The sequence below is a fragment of the Saimiri boliviensis genome, chromosome 2, assembly GCF_048565385.1.
Source record: "Saimiri boliviensis isolate mSaiBol1 chromosome 2, mSaiBol1.pri, whole genome shotgun sequence".
Lineage (NCBI taxonomy): Eukaryota > Metazoa > Chordata > Mammalia > Primates > Cebidae > Saimiri > Saimiri boliviensis.
In genome coordinates, this window is record NC_133450.1 from 182,078,036 (window position 1) to 182,098,042 (window position 20,007).

Below are 20,007 nucleotides of genomic sequence, written 5' to 3' on the forward strand. Positions count from 1 at the left end.
GAGAATTTACAGAGACCCAAAGGGCGAAAGGGGAGAGGAGAAAGAGCGCATTACCTCCCGGGGCTGCCCTCGGGGCGCGGGCCAGGATCTCATCCCCGAAGTGGCTCCAGTTCAAGGCACAGCTTTCCAGAGCTCAGCCAGGATGCGGACCCGCGTCCCCGCAGCGCAGCGCGGAGCTAGGAAGCGCGCCGGGACTCTAGCTCACGTCCCCCGCCCCTGCCGCGCGGGCTCCGCCACCCCGCGGGCACGCTGGCTCCCCGCGTCCGCCCCGCCGCCTCCCGGCGCCCCCACACCCACCCTCTCCGCGGCGCCCGCTGGGAGCCTCTAGCGGAGGCGGAGGGAACCGCAGCCGACCCGCGGCGCCCTGGCTCCGACGCCGGTTGCAGGAGCCGGCCAGGCGGCAGCTTGGGCTTCGCGCGCCCCCGAGTCCGCCGGCCAGGTGCCGGCGCCGCCCCCACCTGCCCACCTGCGCCAGGCTCACCTGCCACCGCGTCCCAGCTGCGTTCACCGGTGCCCACAGCTCTCTAGGACAACCAGGGGATGGGTCTGCGGTGCTAATTTAAAAAAAAAAAAAAAAAAAAAAAAAACCCTCTGTGGAAAAAAATAAATAAATAAATAAAACCCAAAAACCAAATCCACGCTGTATATCAACCTCCACAGAGAGCCCAGGCCGAAATCGATTTCCAGTAGGTTTCAGAAACTGTAAGGACAGGACGCTCCTCCGGCTTCCTGCCTCGCGGCTGGGCAGCGCGGCACCGGCTACTCCCCGACTCGCCGGCGCAGGTCCTGTGATCGCGTGGCGCCGCCCGGAGAGATCCTGCTAACTTGGCTTAGCCCCCACCCCATCCCCAACATCTATTTTAAGTTATCGTCTCTGGCAATTCAAACAGCGGCTTTGCTGCCTCTTACCTTCAGGCGCTGTTAATTCTTCTTCGTGTCCTTAAAATCCCAAGCCAAGGATGCGACGCACGAGTCCAGGGGCTTCTTCTGGACTACCCCCTCTTCAGCTCTACCGGCCCCTCCTTTCCAAGGGATTGGGAGGGTATGGCGGTTCAAAAGCTCACTGTAGAGGCGCCTCCAAGCCTTCACGCCAGTGGAAACGGAGACTGGGGCCACCTTCCTGGCACCCGGACCCAGCCCCTCCTCGGCCAACTTGGTTGTCTATTCAGTTTTCTTCCGTAACCCCCCAGACACGTCAGTCAATTCCCTGGCCTCAGGCAGGATATTCTCAGTTAACGCTGCTCCTCTCTTTTCCTCGGCAATGCCCCTCCCCCTTCTCTCCCCTTAATTTGGAAAACCTTCTACTCTCTGCTCGAATTAGGTGGGGGTGAGGCGAAGAGGTGTCAGAAGGGCCACCCCAAGGCACAGCTTCAGAACGCCGTCTCCCTGCGCTGCTGCAGCGCCGAGGTGTCTGCGCCGGGGAAACTTTGAAGGGAGGCAGCGCCGGCGCGGGGCCGGGCGGGCGGCGGGCGCCAGGTGAGGCGGCTTGGAGGAGGCAGCTGCGAGGAGGGACGCCGGGTTGGCGGCTGGGCTCTGCGGCCCCGCTCCGCGCTCGGGCTGCGCACACACACTGGCGCACACACCCGCGCGCGCACAGGCACACACGCACGCCCAGCCCTGTGCCCGCGGCCCCGGGCCACTCGCGAACGAAAAGTCGGGAGACGTGAAGAGGGTTAGGGGTTCCAAGGCTGCTGAGGACAGGGAGATTCCATCAAGCCTCACTAATTAGCTGATTGCTGGCAGGCAGTTCCTCGCTGCACGCCCTTAAGTCCGTGGGGCCACCTCTCCGCTCTCTGCCCTGTCTGGCGTTTCGACTCCCTGGCTGTTTTCTTGAGGCCAGCTACACTCCCTCGGCACCCAGCGAGAGGTCACCAGACTAAAGATTAGCCCGGTTCCCATCGCCACTCCCCAGGGGCCACCTCCGCCCCTTCTGTAGTGGAGAATTGAAGTGGCTGCAGCAGCCCGCTAGGGAGCTGAGGGACTCCCCGAGGTACTTCGAATAGAGGGGCCTACACATCGCTTCGTGGACATAATCCCCTCTCATCCCACCTTTCCTGCCCACTGCCTCGGTAACATTTCCCCTAAGGAGCTCCTGAAACTCACTTGAATGTTTTTAAAGTGATTTTCTTAGGGAATTGTAATGCTTAGCTTTTGGAACTGGGTTAATTTAGGGTCTACGCTTATATTGTAAACTGGACGGTAGCAGGTGAAAGGCTCAGCTGGAGAAAGGGGAGGGATTAGAAGTCTGGAGACCCAACCCCTTTAGCAGCCATTTCCAGGGTTTTGCACCAGGAGTAGCTGTCCGGGTCTCTGGCTAGCTCCTGCCCAACTTCTTTTTCTTCCCTCGACGTCCGGGAGGAATCACCGCCGGGGCGCCCCAGGCAGGAGAGATATTGCTCTTAGAAGCGCCCCGGGTCATCCACAACTCCCAAGAAAGAAGCTTCCCAGAAGTTTGCTTTACCTAGAATGGGCCTGCGCTGCAGAAATTAATTACTTACAGGAAGTAAACTTTTGCCCATTTTTTTTTTTTTTTTTAAACAAGGTTTGCATTTGTGCCCCGCGCAGTCTCTATTCCAATAGAGCACTACCATGCCTTTTCAAGTGTGGGACAGACTGAGGATTGCTGAGGATTTCTCCCCTCTGTGGCTTCGCGAATACCTATGGCTTGGGACCTGCTAGCGGAAAACGCGAAGTTGCCCAGCTTGGAGATGGCGCCAGGTTCCTTTGCTCTGGCGCCGGGTGCACCGCTTTGCCATCCACCGCCAATGTCTCCATCGAGAATCTCATCCAAATCAAAGGAGCTCTTGACTGTTCCTCTTCAAGTCTGAAGGCGGTTGACTTTGCCGGGAACCGAGTACGTGAGCGCTAAACATGGAGTCACAGAAATGAAGATTTAATACAAAAGATGAAACTTGTAGGATGACCTCTAGCAAGCAGCGCCACTCACAGCTCTGAAATCGTTCCAGAGTATTCCGCGGTGAGCGTTGCGGCTCCCAGGGGATCCGGACCGGTAACTTCGGGTACGAGTCTGAATTTCAGGGATGAACCTGGTTGGATTCTGTTAGAGCCAACTCTAGCGGAGGCACTGACAGGAGCTGTGGGTATAGGGGTGATGGATCCATGGAGGCTGCCACTTGGAGCTAGCAAACAGTTGGCGATACCCTCCCACTAACTTGCTCAGCTGCTCAAGGCTGCTCACAGACCCACGTAAGGATTTAGAGTGTGTATCCAACGCCCAGACTTAACTTCTGGTGCAATTAAGAGAAGAGCTTGAAGCTAAACCTCGCAGCTTGCATGAAGGAGAAGTGAATAATGAATTCGGTGGTGAGATGCTAAGGAATAAAAAAGAGACATTTTATTTGCGTGCGTATTAGTTTGCCAGGAGTGAGTTTTTTGGTTTGATTTCCTAAAATGTATCTTTGACACTGACTCTTGCAGCCTTTCAAGAGGGGGATGTTCGGCGGTGTTTTGGAACCTGGTATGAATCTATACCTTGTCTGCTTGCCACAATGTTTGATGCTTCTTCGAGTTCTAATTCTCATTCCTAATTATTAAATGACTGTTCCTGATAATGAAGTGGGAATAAGAATTATAATAAAATATTCCCAACAAAAGGCCATCTTTCACTTATGATTTCTGATTATATCAGCCTCCAATTACCAATAAAATATTCTGGCAGACTATTAAGACATGAATTGCAGAACTGTAATTAAGAGAATCACTTGGTTCAAGCAAATTCAGAATTTAGAGCAGCCTCTTCTCCACAAAGGTTCTGACTTGAAATTTCTTTCTTGGTTGTCGTTGGTATGCAGGCCACTGTCTGCAACTGAAGTTTCTCTTTAAAATAAACATAGGTTATTCACATATTCATTAACTTTAATGCCTGAAGGGTACCTTACAGTGGTAGGAAATGTTGTAGAAAGTCATGTACCAGCCATAGCGAAGTCTTTTTCACTTGCTTTGAGTTTTGATGTATGTGTAGGCAGTCGTGGTAATCCACAGCATTATATTCTTGACATTTAAGTACCTTAAAAAAAAAAAAAAAAAGCACCTGTAGATTTTTGTTTCCTGTTCAAAAAATGGAAAGGGATCACCCTTTTCCCCCTCGCCTTTTACACTTTGCTTGTATGGGGGGAAATATTTAACAAACATGGACAGCAAACCTCAGGATCAGAGGATATATCCACTCTTGATACCCTTAGATCTATCTATGGAATTGAGAATAAACTACTGAGACTCAAAGGTACTGTCAGATCCAAGAGACTTATTTCACCACCAAATTAAAATAACTACAGCATTGTTCCAGTGTTGTCTGTGTCTTTATATTCTCTGATAACTGAATTTGAAATATATGCTATCTCTTCTGATGGAAATATCTTAATCCTTTTCCCTGCTTAAGATCATTTCTCTACAAACTGCCATTTTCAGAACACTTTTTACTTCTTTAGAACATAGCATTCAATCTATTGGTGTATTGTTTTTTACCATAGATAAAAGCTATTTTTGCTTTGCTGGTATGCCTGTGCTACTGGACTGTGAGCTCTTAGAGAAGGTATGTTGTCATATGCATTGTTGTTCCCCAGCATCTATACAGAATCTAGTACAGAATAAAATAGATGCATATGATGATGATAATGATGATGATGAAAGCTACCATGTGTTAAGTAAGAACTATATAATGTGATTTATATAGATTATATCAGTCGATCCTGTTCACAACCTGCCTACCTAGATTTTATGTCCTCAAATTACAGGGAGATTGAGACTTATGTGAATTTACCTGAGGTGACAAATCCATTTTGTCACAACTGAGTTAGTATGGAACCTATACAGTATCCATCTGACCCTGAAGCATGCACCACTCATCATTTTGCCCTATTTAAATAGATGAGTCCCCACATACTCAATTATTCAAGGCTAAAAGGAATTTATATATTTGTAATGCTAAAAAAAAAGAATATGGCAAATTTAAAAATGAGTTCCTTACCTCTCAGGCAATCAAGTCAATATCTGAGTGTCAAAACACTGGAAGAGTTTACTTCTCTTATTGGGCTAAAACAGGAGAGTGTCTTCTTGGCTTTATTATCATGGGAATGACAAATGCTGAGTTACAAGTTTCCTTTGAGAGAGCAGAATCGGGCCATTGGAAATGTTACGGATATAGAAAACTTTAATTGTTTATTTCCATGTTGATGCTCTTATGTAAAACAGAGAGGATGCTATATTATAAAATCTCAGTTATGTAAGATGAATAAATTCTACAGACCTATTGTACAATAGTGTTCCAATAGTTAACCATACTGCATTATAAACTTAACAAATGTGTTAAGAGGATAGATCTCATGTTGACGTATAGCAACAATTTAAAAAATAATAAAAATAAAGGCCCCAGAACACAGACAACACTGAACATAGAATGAATGACATTGGAACGTGCCATAGAGATGTGTTAGAGTTGTCAATTTCAACAGCTCATATTATAAAACATCTTTTAAATCTTGGATCATTACAGTACAAATACAGAATATCCATATCATGGAAGATTAAGCTGCTATGGACAAAATTGAAGAAATTCTCCTTAATTGGTATAAAAAGTTCTCTACGATATTTTTAGGTGAAAATTCCAAGGTAAAGCAAGGTATTTTCTCTAAAAATTAATAAAATTGGTTGGGGCCATGGTGTAAGTGGGCAGATGTTATCAAGGACAAAGGTTAGACTTTTTATGTTCTTTTGATTTTGGAGCCATGTGTAAGTTTTACCTTATTAAAAGAGTGCCTTTGAGGAGCTGCATGGAAAGAAGAGTATAACAGATGTATCTTCTCCTTTTACCTTAAAAAAAGTGTTCTTTGTTGTTGTTTTTTAAAAAGATAGGTAATAGTTGTGAAATAACCTGGCCTGCAATACATTTGCTCATTTACTGCATTCACCAGGGAGACCTTGAGGGAAAGAAGCAAAAAGGGGTTTCTTAGTTCAGTTCGGATTACCATAACAAAATACCATCACAGGGATAGCTTAAATAGTAGGAATGTATTTCTCACAGTTCTGGAGTTCTGTGAGAAACATTTTTTACAGTTCTTAGAAGGCCAAGATTAAGATGCCAGCCAATTTGGTTCTTGGTGATGGCTCTTTTCCTAGCTTGCAAACAGCTGCTTTCTAACTATGTCCTCACATGGCCTTTTCTCAGTGTGTATTGGGGGAAGAGAGTAAAAGAGAGATATATTTAATCTAATCCACAGTTAACATATCAACTAATCCTACCATGAAGGCCCCACTTGCATGACCTGTATAACCCTGATTACCTCCCAAAGGTCTCATCTCTACATATCACCACATTAGATGTTAGAGCTTCAACACATGAATTTGGGGTGGGAAGAAGGCACAACATTGAGTCCACAACAAGTGAGCAGGTCTAATCTCCTTGTCAATTCTACCTCCCCTGGGGAAATAAACTGATGATATTTGTTAGAAGGAAGAGGGATTTCTTTGGGCCTTAGCAGGATATCTGACTAAGGATTACCTATGATAGAAGCATAGTTTATAAGGCATGGCTTCCTGGAGAATGGCATATAGTGTGTCCAGTGCTGGGGTATAAATTGGAGATGTTTTATAATTGAAGCACTACCCACTGTGTGAGGAACCATGCAGGCCTCACTTGAAGGCTTTGTCTATTCTGGGATAGAGGGATGTGACTTTTACAGGAAAGAAAGACCTGGAGAGCAATTATTTTGAAACTTTTGATAATCCTTTGGTTTGTACCCTTGAAATTATTTAGTTTAGGCTAATACTGCTTATGTTCTCTAATTCATGTTAGTCTGATTTGAAAAATTCATTCTTGAGAAATAGCTCAAAAAATGACTTGTTTAATTAAAAAACGTAAGCAGATTAAATACCTTTTATGTACCAGAAATATTCTAGGATCACTAAATTTATTTATTCACTTAATCCTAACAACAAACCTAATGATAATTGTTATCTTCATTTTATAGATGAAGAGACAGACACAGAAAAGCCAAGTAGCCTTGCCAAGGTCACATAGCTGCTTCAGTGGTACAGCCAGGATTTAAACCATGACTGTCTAACGTTTGATCACAGCTTTTTAACCTACACTAGAAGGTTCTATATTAACCATAAGCCCTGTTAGAACAGGGACTTGGATTTACTGTTCATCACAAGCTCACCAGGCCAGAAGTGGTACATGGAACCTGACTAGATATAAACCATGGATAGTGGTGAGACAATTGAGTATCCCAGTGTGCCACACACTGTGCTGTTTGCATTATATATATATATATATATATATATTACCTTATTGAATTCTCTCTTTTTTTTTTTTTTTTTTTTTTTTGAGAAATAGCCTCACTGTGTTGCCCAGGCTGGACTGTAGGGTTACCATCTCAACTCACTGCAAATTTTGCCTCCTGGGTTCAAGTGATTCTCCTGCTTCAGCCTCTCAAGTAGCTGGGATTACAGAAACCCACCAACATGCCTAGCTAATTTTTGTATTTTTGGTAGAGATGGGATTTCACCATGTTGGCCAGGCTGTTCTCAAACTGCTAACCTCATGTGATCCATCCACATGCCTCAGCCTCCAAAAGTGCTAGGATTACAGACATGAACTACTGTGTTCAACCTTTTATTGAATTTTCAAAACAACTCCATGACTTTTATTATTATTCTGCTAATTGTCAACATGAAGTTAATTGTTTCCTCAAAGTGTCACAGTGGTTCAGTACAGAAACAGAATCTCAACTCAGTACCATTATGCCACACTGCTTTTAACCTAAACTGTTATTTTATATGATAATATTGTGTTGTAACTAAGTCACTTGCTTATATTATGTCATTATTCTAGTGTTCAAAACACATGCTACAACAAAATAAACAGAGTTCAAACATGGAGTTGGAATAAATATTTTCCTAAGCAGTTGGAGTGTTTTGCTGAAGAAACTACTTAAGTGTCAGTGATTTACCACTTGTCATCCTCCTAATATAAGTGGGTACCCTGGTGACTATTTCTGATATTTTTTTGACAAGGCAGGAAATCAGACAAGGTAATATGGTCAGGGAAAGAATCATAAATGTTCCTTTCTTTTTATAACAACTTTGACCCATTTGATTTCTTATAAAAAGTGGTGCTTGTTTTCAACTCTCTCTTCCTTTGTCAGTGGATTCATAAGCCATCCTATACAATTTCAAAATGCCATTCTTTATTGCACATTATAAAAGTGAAACAACCAATAGAAAGCTTTTACTTCTACCTCAGTTCAAATTTTCCTTTTCCTTAAATCTTAAACATAAGGCAGTGCTTGGAATGGCAGTTGAAAAATGACACGAGCTATCACCTAGGGGCCAGCTACTGATGAATTCACATACCAGGCCAAGGAGTTTAAAATTCACCTTGATGATAACAGGCAGTTTATAAGCAATTTATCTTCTGATTCTTGAATCTCTGTGTCATGGTTAATCCTCAGTCTTTGGAGTTAGACCTCCTGGATTTGAATTCTGGCTCTGAGACTTGCTAGTTGTTTGAACTCCAAAGAAAATCAAGAGTACTTATAGAAGCACATAGGAGGGCCCACTGAATCACTTTAGGGGACATACAGAGGGGAAACATCAGACAGGTTAGTTCCAGGACTACTACCTAGAGGGAAGTATTCTAAGCAGAACTGCAAAGGAAGACTTTTCAGAAGCCTGAATATGCAAACAAATAGGTTGAAAGCTATGCACGGTTTTCAAAAATGAGATAGGAGCAGGGGGTGACAGAAAAAGAGAAGAGACAGAAAGAGAATTTGTTATCATTGTGGTAACTGCAGACAGATGTTTAAGCAATTACTAACTTCCAGTACCTAAGAATGTAACTATATTAAAAGAGCCTTTAAAGAAGTGAGTAAGTAAATGATTAAGTAAAAAGGAAGCTATTAGGTAAGTCTAAAGCCAATGTGCCTGATGTCCTTATGAAAAGAAGAGAATAGGACGCCCAGAGAGACACGAGAGTTGCCTGTGTCCAAAAGGTGGACCATGTGAAGAGGCAGCAAGAGGGCAGCCAAGTCAAGTAGAGAGACCTCAGGAGGAAACAAACTTGCTGTCACTTGGAATTAGACTTCTGGTCTCCTGAACTGTGAGAAAATAAATTTATGTTGCTTAATTAACCCAGTCTGTGGTTATGACAGCTCTAGCAAAACTAAGAAGGGAAAAGCAACTAATAGATGGGATTGAAGAAGTCAGCTTGAACCTTGGTGTGACATCAATAAGCTCATTCTCATAAGATCACATCTGAAGAAGAAGAACAAAGAAGGAAAGGCAAGGACAATTAGCGATTAAAGATTTTTCCTAAACTAAGACAGTGAGCATAGGCCTGGAAAGAGATAGGGAAATTCTGGAGAGACAGAGAAGACAGAAAGCACAGAATTTATAGATGGATTTCAAAGTAACAGTGGTGTGGGAGAAGTATCGAACCAAAAAATAGTATCCTTTTACAAACAAGAAAAAAGGTAAAGAAAGGACCCTTTCTGTTATATATTTTTGCTGATGGATAGTTAGATGATTTAATCAGAGTTGGGATGACAAATACAAATGAACACATAAAACAGTCAAAACAAACATTAAATAACAATGTAGGAAAACAATATAACATGTGTCTTAAAGCAGTATGCAATTAAATACAACTGCTTGTTTAACAGACTAGGCCTATAAACATGGAGAAATGGGATTTCCTAAACTGGAAGATGAAAACAAGAATTCCTGAAGGTTGGAGCTGGTTTTGTAAATGTAATATTTGAGAATGTGAGGGTGAATGAAGAAAGAGAGAAAATGAGTAAAATGAACTAAGATTTGTGAGGTTGAATATATATAGAGAGAAAATTAGTAAAATGAACCAGGATTTGTGAGGTTGAATGGAGAGAAAGAGAGAGTGAATAAAATGAACCAAAATATTGTGGGAGTATGTAAAGGATATTTGTACACTGGAAGCAAAACAGGTTGGGAAAACAGATTAGTGGAAAAATACAGCTGGAAGTGGTTTTGAAACTAAATTTGAAAGAGATTGTAGAGTCTTGAATTCTGACTTGCACGTGGGGTTTTAATTATCTGGATTATATTGGGGGTAGGATACAGTTGTCAGTAAATTTGTGACTTGCACACTATAGTACTTTATTTTTCTTGTAGGAAAGACGTCTAGAAATGAGCAGTTTAGGAGTTGTATTGTGTCATTTCAAGATGGTCCTATGCTGTTCTGCTCCATGCGGCTTCCATTCCCCAGGTCATTTTGTGATCCAAGAATTCAGCAGAAACGCCAATAATCAAAAAAGAATAAGTTGAAAGGGTGAAAAGGCGACCTCAAAGATGTCCCACACAATACTTCTGCTAACATATCTTCACCCAGATTTTGATCATTTGGTCATGAAAACTGTAAGGCAGCCTGGGGAACTGTTATTTTTTAGTCCTGTGGCAGTATGCCCAGCTGATAAGTGGAGATCTCTTATAGAGAGCTGAAGAGAAAAATGAACGTTCAAGGTAAAGGCTATCCATACTCTGCTACTGATTATTTTTCGTTTACATTCATTCTCTTAAAAGAATTATTTGTGTCTTATTATTGTTGTTTAGTTTCTCTGGATACTAGATGTTTTTACTTTTTATGTCCTTTTATTTCAAATTATAAACCTTTTTCTTCTCACTAAAACTTGATCTTACCTAAATAGTACCAAATATTACTGTATAGAATATTTTGGTTTTGCATGCTTTTGGCTTTGCATGTGTAATTTTTACACACACCAATATAAAAAATAGATTTTAAAATGTTTTTAGGCATACAATATAATTATGTGAACAATGTAAATTGATGTCTGAAATAATGAAATCTTCATGTGACAATGTGACTTAAAGTAGTCAATAATACTACAAAGTAGCACAAAAGTAAATTTTTGTCACCTTGAGAATTTATAGCTTCCCAAATATTTTAACCAGTAAAAAATTCTGTAATTTCCTTTTACATATTCCTGCACTCACAGACTTATATCTCTTAATAGAATATAATTCTGAAGAAATTGTTGCTAAAATTCTATTCTACAGCCATCAACATCACATAAAACATCATTAAAAAATTTCATTGTTAAACTGAATGTTGTATAACATGCTTCAACCCTCTTCCAGTTGACACTGGGATTTTGCAGCTTTACAAACATCAGGAAGACAAAGTATAGCTTCTGTTCCAAGAACTATACTGACTGTTCGATGAATGTGAGTCTTTCTGAAGGAGTGCCAACTCACAAATATTCTTAGTGGGGAGATAAAGCACCATCATGATAGATTCAGTTGCTGACCATGTTGACTCAAGAAAGCAATGACCCACTTGCCCAAACAGGACAATTTTGGAAGAAAAAAAAGAGTACATGGTACAATTTTAGTTAAGGCATTTTATTTATGTTTCTGGGATACAAGCTTTCTTGTGTGTTATTATTTACATATTTATTTAAGTAGATACTAGTTTCTGTTGTATAAGCAATAGATATGGAGAGGGTCTTACTTGCTTGAATCTCCTGCTCAAGTTGATCAACAACATCATGCAGACTATTTCTTGTCCCTTGTTTCTCAATAGAGTTCAAATTGTTGAATTGCAATGTAATCCACAAAGTCTTAAATGGTAGGTGACCTTAGGGGCATTATGATTTGCTCTTTATTTCTTTCATCAAAATAACAGTAAGACAACTTGGCCCTTCTTCTAACAGTGCTCGTATTATTTCCATCAGAAATTGGTTGTGGAATATGAGAGAGAAGGTGAGTGGTTGACTATGTGAAATAAAGAACAGTATAAATTATCCAGAAATTAATTAACTGTAATTATTTTTTTTTATTTTTTTTTTATTTATTGAAATGGAGTTTTGCTCTTGTTGCCTAGGCTGGAGTGCAGTGGTGCTATCTCTGCTCACTGCAATCTCCGCCTCCTGGGTTCAAGTGATTCTCCTGCCTCAGCCTCCTGAGTAGCTGGGATTAAGGTGCCCATCAAAATGACAGGTATTTTTTGTATTTTTAGTAGAGATGGGGTTTTACCATGTTGCCCAGGCTGGTCTCAAACTCCTGGCCTCCGGTGATCTGTTCACCACCACCTCCCAAAGTACTGGGACTACAGACATGAGTCACTGTGCTCAGCCAACTGTAATTATTTTTTAGAGTTCTTAAATTATATGTATTTAAGGTATACAATACAATGTTTTGACATACATGTACACAGTGAAATTACTACTCCCAAATAAAATAACATATTCATCTCCTTATATGCTTACATAGTTGCCATACATATGTATATGTATGTATAGCATATATATGATAACTGTGGGAGAGGGGGTAGAAGTAGGAGGGAGATAGGGAGATGTTGGTCAAAGGGTACAAAGGGTACAAAATTGTAGTTATGTAGGATGAAAAGACAGCTAATTCTTAAGCAAGATTATATAGTACTTTGCTTCTCTGACAGGAATATCAGAGAAGAAAATATAAGGCATATAGCATAAACAACATATTAATTTACATGCTTTATCTAGATAATTTAACACAATAGCATATGTTTTCATTATTGTACATTTACACACATGCAGAAACACAAAATTTTATTAATATTAACCATTGGCTCTTGACAGAACTCATCATTGTTCTATGAGTTGCCTACTTTAAAAAAATATATAATTACATAAGTTTTTCTAAGAATGTAACAAGCAACATAAACCCATGACTCATAATGAAAGCTGAGACCTTGAAAATAATATATATCTAACCATATGTCCTCTCATCCTTTAATTAATCTATCTTCCATTCTTCTTCTAACATTCTCTTAAATCCTGTGTTCATCATTTATTTCCTTTTCATATTGTTTTCCTATAACTATATCTGTTCTAAAAGATAGTTTTATTTATTCATTAAATTTTACATGTAGTGTTATATTGTGTATATGCTGAATGATAGTTCTTTGTTAAACTGCTCTCATGTGAATATGACAATTCATCTGCTATCCCATGATGGACACTTAGGTTACTTCTACATTTTTTAATATTATGAATAATTCTGTTATGAACATTTTTGCATATGTCCCATGCTGTACATGTACAAATAGAACAGCTGGATCATACAGGATATGCTTCTTCGACAATAGAAGGAAATTTTGAATTCCTTTTGAAAGTGTTTGTACAAATTTCCATTTCTAGTTGCAATGTATAAAATAGCATGTGGATATACAACATCTCCAATATGAAGTTATTTTCAGATGTTTTTATTTTTGTAATCAAAAGGGTACAAAATGGTAACTTAATGTGGGATTTATGTATATGTTTGTGATCAATTATGATTCTCAACATCTCTATATGTTTGTTAGTCATTCTTTTTCCATCTTCCGTGATGTGCCAGCATGTGATTCTTGCCCATTTTCTAGTGTGTTGTTTGTGCCCTTATTGATTTGTAGGAGTTCTCTATAAATTCTTAGATCTGATTCTTTTTTGTCAGTACAAACACAAAATTTTCCCATGTGTAATTTTTCTCACCTGTTAATTCACCCTTCTTCTCATTTAATCTTTTGTTAACCTGAAATGATCATAATAAATGATCCAAAAGCCAAAGGGAACTAAACCACTAAATGGGACAACTGCCACTCTATTATCAGTGTTAACAAAACCAATGCCACATCAAATACTGTGGTATTTTATATTTCATTTACCTGAGAGATAATTTGAAAAAAAAAAGATTAGTGCTGTAATAACTAGAAATCAATCATTGCCAGCTGCCAACTCAAGCAGGAAACATGCATAAATGCTCAAAATTTTCATGATTGGATCCATAGTTTAAGAATATAGCCATTATTACACTAACTCAAATGATGACAACTTTGCTCCAAATAAAACATCTTTGGAAAAGAGCTACGTTTATTACTTCTATAATACAGCAGACTATTGCCTCTATCACTGCTTGTTATGATTAATTATATCTCCTGCTGTATCACAACTATGTACAGCAAAATTTGTAAACATTTATAAGATTGGGCCATTTATCTTAACCATAGAAATATAAAGGACAATATGTTGAGTTTCTATTTGAATGTAGAAATGTAATCTATGCTATCTTAAATCTTTTTCCTGGGCCAATAAAGCTTTGGCTTTTTTGAGAACTAGTCTAAAAAAGTAGTGTACTAGGATTCTACCCCTCAAGAATCAATTGTTGGTACATTTTAAGAAAATTGCAGATATACTACCCACATCTTGCCTTTCCTGCCTAAGGTCTCTTTTTCTATCTTTATGTGTCATGGTTTAATACTTACCTAGATAAGCAGTAATATCAACTTATCGTGAAATTTTCATTCTGTAATATAGATAATATTAGGATTTGTATTAATTTTGTTTATTCAATGCCTTAAGATTTTAGGAAGTAGTTTATACACAGATATCAACAAAAGTAAATTAAAAAAACATATTAAGAAGGGAAGATAATTTGTTATATAAATTCAAAGTTCTTACATAAAAATGCAAAATTAGCAAACCGATTTCTCTGGCTTTAATACTTAAGGTTCACTTAAAGAGTGCTTCCTCACTCATAAAGAAAAGGATTAATTTCTTCTTATTCTACCTTTGTTTTTCTGTTTAACTGTAACAACTTGTAATACCTATGCTTCATTTTTTTAATGTATTCAGTGAAAAACTTTTACTTTCTTTTTGTTTGAAAGTAACATGCTTCCCTATAGGAATGTAAATGCAAAAATATTTTCTTTAGATTTTTCTGCCTTTTTGGACAGAGTTGAGCATGCCCACCACTGAGTTACTTCTGTATCTTAAGTAGGCATCTATTGTTATTCTTACAATTTACTTTCAGAATGTACTTGCTTAAATGTCTAGTTCTTAGGTTAGACTGACTCTTGAACTCCGTAAGGGCAGGGATAGTAATACATACATATTTATTTCTCCAGTTCCATTTTTAATGATTTCTAATACCATTCAAAGTGGGAAGACCTCCCTTCAATGGTCATACTTTATAATTTCTTACTTTTGCATTATTTATTGTGTATGCTAAATCAACAAAATGGCAGAACCTAAAAATTATGGTATATTTAATTAGATAGACCACTGCTAGTGCTCTTACACATTTAGTGGGACAGAAGGATGTTTTGTAGTCAGAGTTTATCAAAACTTTAGTAGAATTTGTGTGCAATAAACCTATTTTGCTTATAATTGACCCTGCCAAAATCTGAATAGTTAAATTAATCAGTTTCTTCTTTATTTAAAAGTGTTCATTTATCTGTTTCTCTTTTTGCAGGAGTTTAATTATAACCCACTTCTAATTGCCTCTTCACTTCTCTTTAGCTGTGTGGGTGCCTTCTACCATCAGTATAGCTACATGCAACAATTCAGCTTCAGTTGTAAAGGAATCTTAATTTGTTAGTTCATGAATTACATTATCAAAGCACTTGTAAATATGACTTCAGGACTATCTTTGGAGAACTCTGAGAAATCATACAGGACCTGTGAGAGATTAAAAATGGAAATTAGCAAATGGTTTGCTTTGCCAAAAAGCAGCAAGGATGAACCTTGAGAAATACAAGTTGGTTAAGGGAAAACTCAACCATGAAAAAAAAATAGACACTTTTTATGTAATGATTTTAAAGAAAATTTATAAAGTACAGTCACTAGTAATCAACATATATTATCTAAGAATGTGAACATATACATATTAAATAGGAGAAAGTCTGATACATCAGGTGAGAACATAATAAAGATATATTTTACTTTCAAAAGTAATTCAAACAACCTCCTTTGCGATAAGATGGTGACATTTTGTTTGCATGCAAACTAGTGGTATCAGAATACTCAATGCATTTTTGTTAATAACGTACTATTAAACTGATGAGAGGGCATTAGTAAATTGATGTAATTTTTTTTTCTTTGGCTTTCCTTTTTATTCAGATTGCATCAATACCAAGTGTCAAAAATATAAAGGATGCAGATGACACAAAGCTGGGAGACATTGCCAATAAAAACAAAGATAGAATCCAGAATGAAAATGATTCGGCAATCTCTTCATTCCTATTGAAATTCAACAGGAATTTAAAGCCCAGCCTGTATGCTAAAAACAACAAATACATAGAGAAGAAACACATTGGCAGCTCTTTCACTGGAGGGGACATCTGTGTTTATACGGATTGATTATGTGATAAGGTTACAATTCATTTAATATAGTTTTAAAGTGTTTCAAAAGACAAAATAGATTCAGGTTTACATGAAGTAATAGATACAGAAAGTATGCTGCTACTCAGAACATATCTGAATTGTTTTGTTAAATTATCTGTTATATTTTTGGGTGTATAGTGTCAGTATCTATCTCTGCAGAGGAAGTTAGCCAGCATTACATGAAAATCTAAATATCATGTCACATGTGGAAGAGTTGAAGAGTCTCTTTCACCATTACAAATTATATGATTCATACACTAACTTTCTGAAATATGAATATGTGAAGATCCCACGGTGTAATAAAAGTTAAGAAAAATGAAAGAGTTTCTTTACTGTAGGACAACTCAATTTTTGATGAAGTGCTTAATGACATTTTCAGGTGTTGATATAATGAAATATTTTCCCATATTATTGAACCATGGAATTCCACTGAACTTTTTTCTTTTTAAACTCTTGTAAAAAAAAAAAAAAAAACAAAAAAAAAAACAAAAAAAACAAAAACAAAAAAAACACTGTAAGAAGAAATGATTGTTATAGAGGAAATAACAAATTTGTTCTAAGCCCTGTTTCAAAGGTAGAACCAGGCAACTTTAGGTTCAGTATAAGAAAAATAAAAGATATCTTTACAATTATATTCGAGAAGAGTGAATGACTACCTACAGGTAGGATGTAAGGAAAATCCACATGCAGCTGAAATTGGGTGAGATGACCTTTGAAGTTAATGTCCACACTTTCAAAGTAATAAACTTTGCTTCAGAAAGCTCTACCTACTGCCATCTGTAAAAGAGACCTCCAGAGATACTGTGATCCTAGATTTCAGAAGTCCTCAAGACCTGTGAATCCTTCTTCCAGAACATACATTGAAAGAGGCTAATTGTCCTCACTTTCATTATGACCCCATACTATGTTGCTGAGACAGAAATAACAGGGTGGTTGCAGGAGATTAGAAAATGTCAGGCAGCAGTTTCACATGACTAGTAAAATAGCTTGTTGAAATAGCTGCAGAAACTTTGTGCTGATAAGACCCTTAAAACTCAGGATGTGAACCAAGCTGAATAAGACCAACTGGACTCAAGATAGCATTGGATTCGACCTAGACTTCACCTAGAACCTCATTACACAAATCACACAGCCACCAGCGCCCTGACAGTTCCAAGAATACCTATATTTGGTATAAAAATGAGTGGCACTATGGTGCCATGTTTTTCCAATTTTCCAATTATTTTCATGGATATTCCATACCTTGGTTAAAAAAACTCATAAAGGTAGCAACCCCAAAACCTCTTGAGCTTACCTCTCTTGAGTATGCCCACACTCCCTTTTCTTTTTCTTTTTTTCTTTTTTTTTTTTTTTTTTTTGAGATGGGGATTTGCTCTTCTTGGCCAGGCTGTAGTGCAATGTGTGATCTCGACTCGCTGCAACATCCACCTCCCGGGTGCAAGTGATTCTCCTGCCTCAGTCTCCAGAGTTGCTGGGATTACAAGTTTGTGCCCCCAACCCTGGTTAATTTTGTATTTCTAGTAGAGACAGGGTTTCACCATTTTGGTGAGGCTGTTTTCAAACTCCTGACCTCAGGTGTTCCACCCATCTCAGCCTCCCAAAATACTGGAAATACAGGTGGAAGCAACAGCACCTGGCCCCTTTGCTTGAGTGTGTACTTTTCCCTTTGCCGTGTATTTACTTTCAGAATTTACCAACTCATCGTTAAAATCATTCTTATGAAGGTGACAAGAGCCTGGACACTAGCTGGGGTGAAGGTCCCACTAGCATTTGGGGGCCTCCCCTAACCCACCAGTATCATTGCCATTACTTCTCTTTAGAGTCTACCAATGTCATTCTAACTGCTCTTAAGTTTCCATTCTTGCCTTCCCTTTCTTCCCTGCTTCCCACTGCACTCTATTCTTCCTACACACAATAGCTAGAGTAAATTTTGAAAACTTTAAAACAGATTACACTATTGTCCTACACTTACCTCTTGCTATACTGGCCTTTATTATGTTTCTAGATCTTGTTAGGTTCTTATTACTCTGCCTGGAGTAAATCACCCCAGAATGTTCTAATGTATTTATTGCACTTAGATCTATGTTTAAATGTCACCTCTCCAAAGGCCTTTCTGGTCTACTCTATAAATAGTAAACTTGCCTTTTTGCAAACTTCCCTACATTCCCCACTCCCAGGCCCCAGGTCATTTTCTATGATTGCATTTTGCTTTCTTTTAAAAACATGTATTTGCCATGTTTTTGTTCTTTCTCCTACAATGAAATCAAAGCTCAAAAGGGCAGAGATCTTGTTGTCATTTTATTTATATATCTTAGGACAGTACCTTGCGGAACAAAATGGTAAATATTCCTTTTTTTTTCAACAAGTAAGTATACAAAAGCATGGATCGTTTTCTAAAATGTAATTGGGAATTAGTAATAGCTTATTTTTCCATAACTATAAAATTGCCAATATGATACTATGTTACAGCCAAATTAAAATTGCTGTCATTAAGCTAAAACAAAAATATGTGTTCTTCAAGTCATTTTAAAGTAGCCTATAGGGCATGTTATTTTATTTTTTTAATTGGTTCAGAATATAAAAGAGGCAGTTATTTACAACTCACATTGCAACAAGTTGCTAAGGTAACTACAGTATGGCTGAAGCATTTCATCACTTTAATAATTGTATAGATTTTCAGTAAGCAGCACACACGACCTATTAAGTAAGATGTATCATTGTGTAAATTACTTTAGAAACCGAGCTGCATAGCACATATTTACAGGAGGTGATTTTCAAGGACATTACCTCGTAAGGATGAAAAACTAAACATGCCTAAATATTAATAAATATGCCATTCATAATACAAAGTTATTTTCAAATGCTTGTCTTCACAGTTTCATAAATTGAACAATGTACAAATTAATAATTTGATCTAGAATTTTGCCTAATGCACTATGTCAAGGCTAAAAGCCCTCAAAGTGTCATTGTGAAGAATTATTTAGATTTTCTTACTAAAAACAAAAAAGCTTTCATGCATTATTACCTAAGTGGTAGTTATCATTATAAACCACATTATATACACAAGAAATCTGGATAAAGGGACTTAGGTCAGTACTTTCCTTAGAGAATCTCACTACCTCAAAATAGAGTCAGTAACAAAGTTTGGGGGTATTATTCCCAGATCTGTTTTCTTAATCAGTATGATATTCTGTCTCTCTTTTATATAATTTCTTTACTAGAAAGTCAGGATACAAATTGTTATTTTCTTTAGAATGTGAGTTGTTAGAGATTCTGGAACTTTCCTGGATGTGGAGTCAATGTAACAGTAAATATGGTGAAGTCCACACTGCACTATGAATAGAGGAAGGGGAGAGGTCAGAGAAACTCTAGCAAAAGGCCTTTTATGACATTAGCATCCTCTAGAAGTCCTGGTATTTGCATTGCCTGAGATCAGGCAAAGTGAAGTTAGTGCTCAATCAGTTAAAAATATAGAAAGTGTATGTCCCTAGCAGGCCTCACATCATTAAATGCAGATGAGAAGTAAATAGTGCTGCATGTGTGCTCTGCCCAAGAATTTCTAGATCCGAGTTTGAGTTAATAGATTCCCAAGGAGACCAGGAACAATCACCTGGGAAGCTCAAGTTAGATCATCCATCTTCCTTTCCAATTTTTTTTCAAAGAATTGACTAAAACAACAACAGGCAGCAACAGCATTTATCTTAATTACGGTAACTAAATGCAGGGTTTGGACAAATGTGATACTTAGATATCTATATACTAAGGATGAAAGTTCCTAAAGTGACTAGTGGTTAGTATTTTACTTAGTTCATTT

At 38.4% G+C, this 20,007-nt stretch overlaps 1 long non-coding RNA gene and 1 pseudogene across 13 annotated transcripts in view; one reads left to right on the plus strand and one right to left on the minus strand.

The window, feature by feature from the left end:
• LOC141583742 (uncharacterized) overlaps positions 1-1,953 on the minus strand; it is a 912,164-nt gene extending 910,211 nt beyond the window's left edge. For 7 of the 13 annotated variants that reach the window (XR_012516613.1, XR_012516618.1, XR_012516614.1 and 4 more), the window contains exon 1: positions 910-1,953. This is a non-coding gene — a long non-coding RNA (uncharacterized LOC141583742). The other 6 variants (XR_012516624.1, XR_012516617.1, XR_012516616.1 and 3 more) reach the window with 2 other exon arrangements.
• Positions 1,954-3,453: 1,500 nt separating this feature from the next.
• LOC101052200 (zygote arrest protein 1 pseudogene) overlaps positions 3,454-20,007 on the plus strand; it is a 153,009-nt pseudogene continuing 136,455 nt past the window's right edge.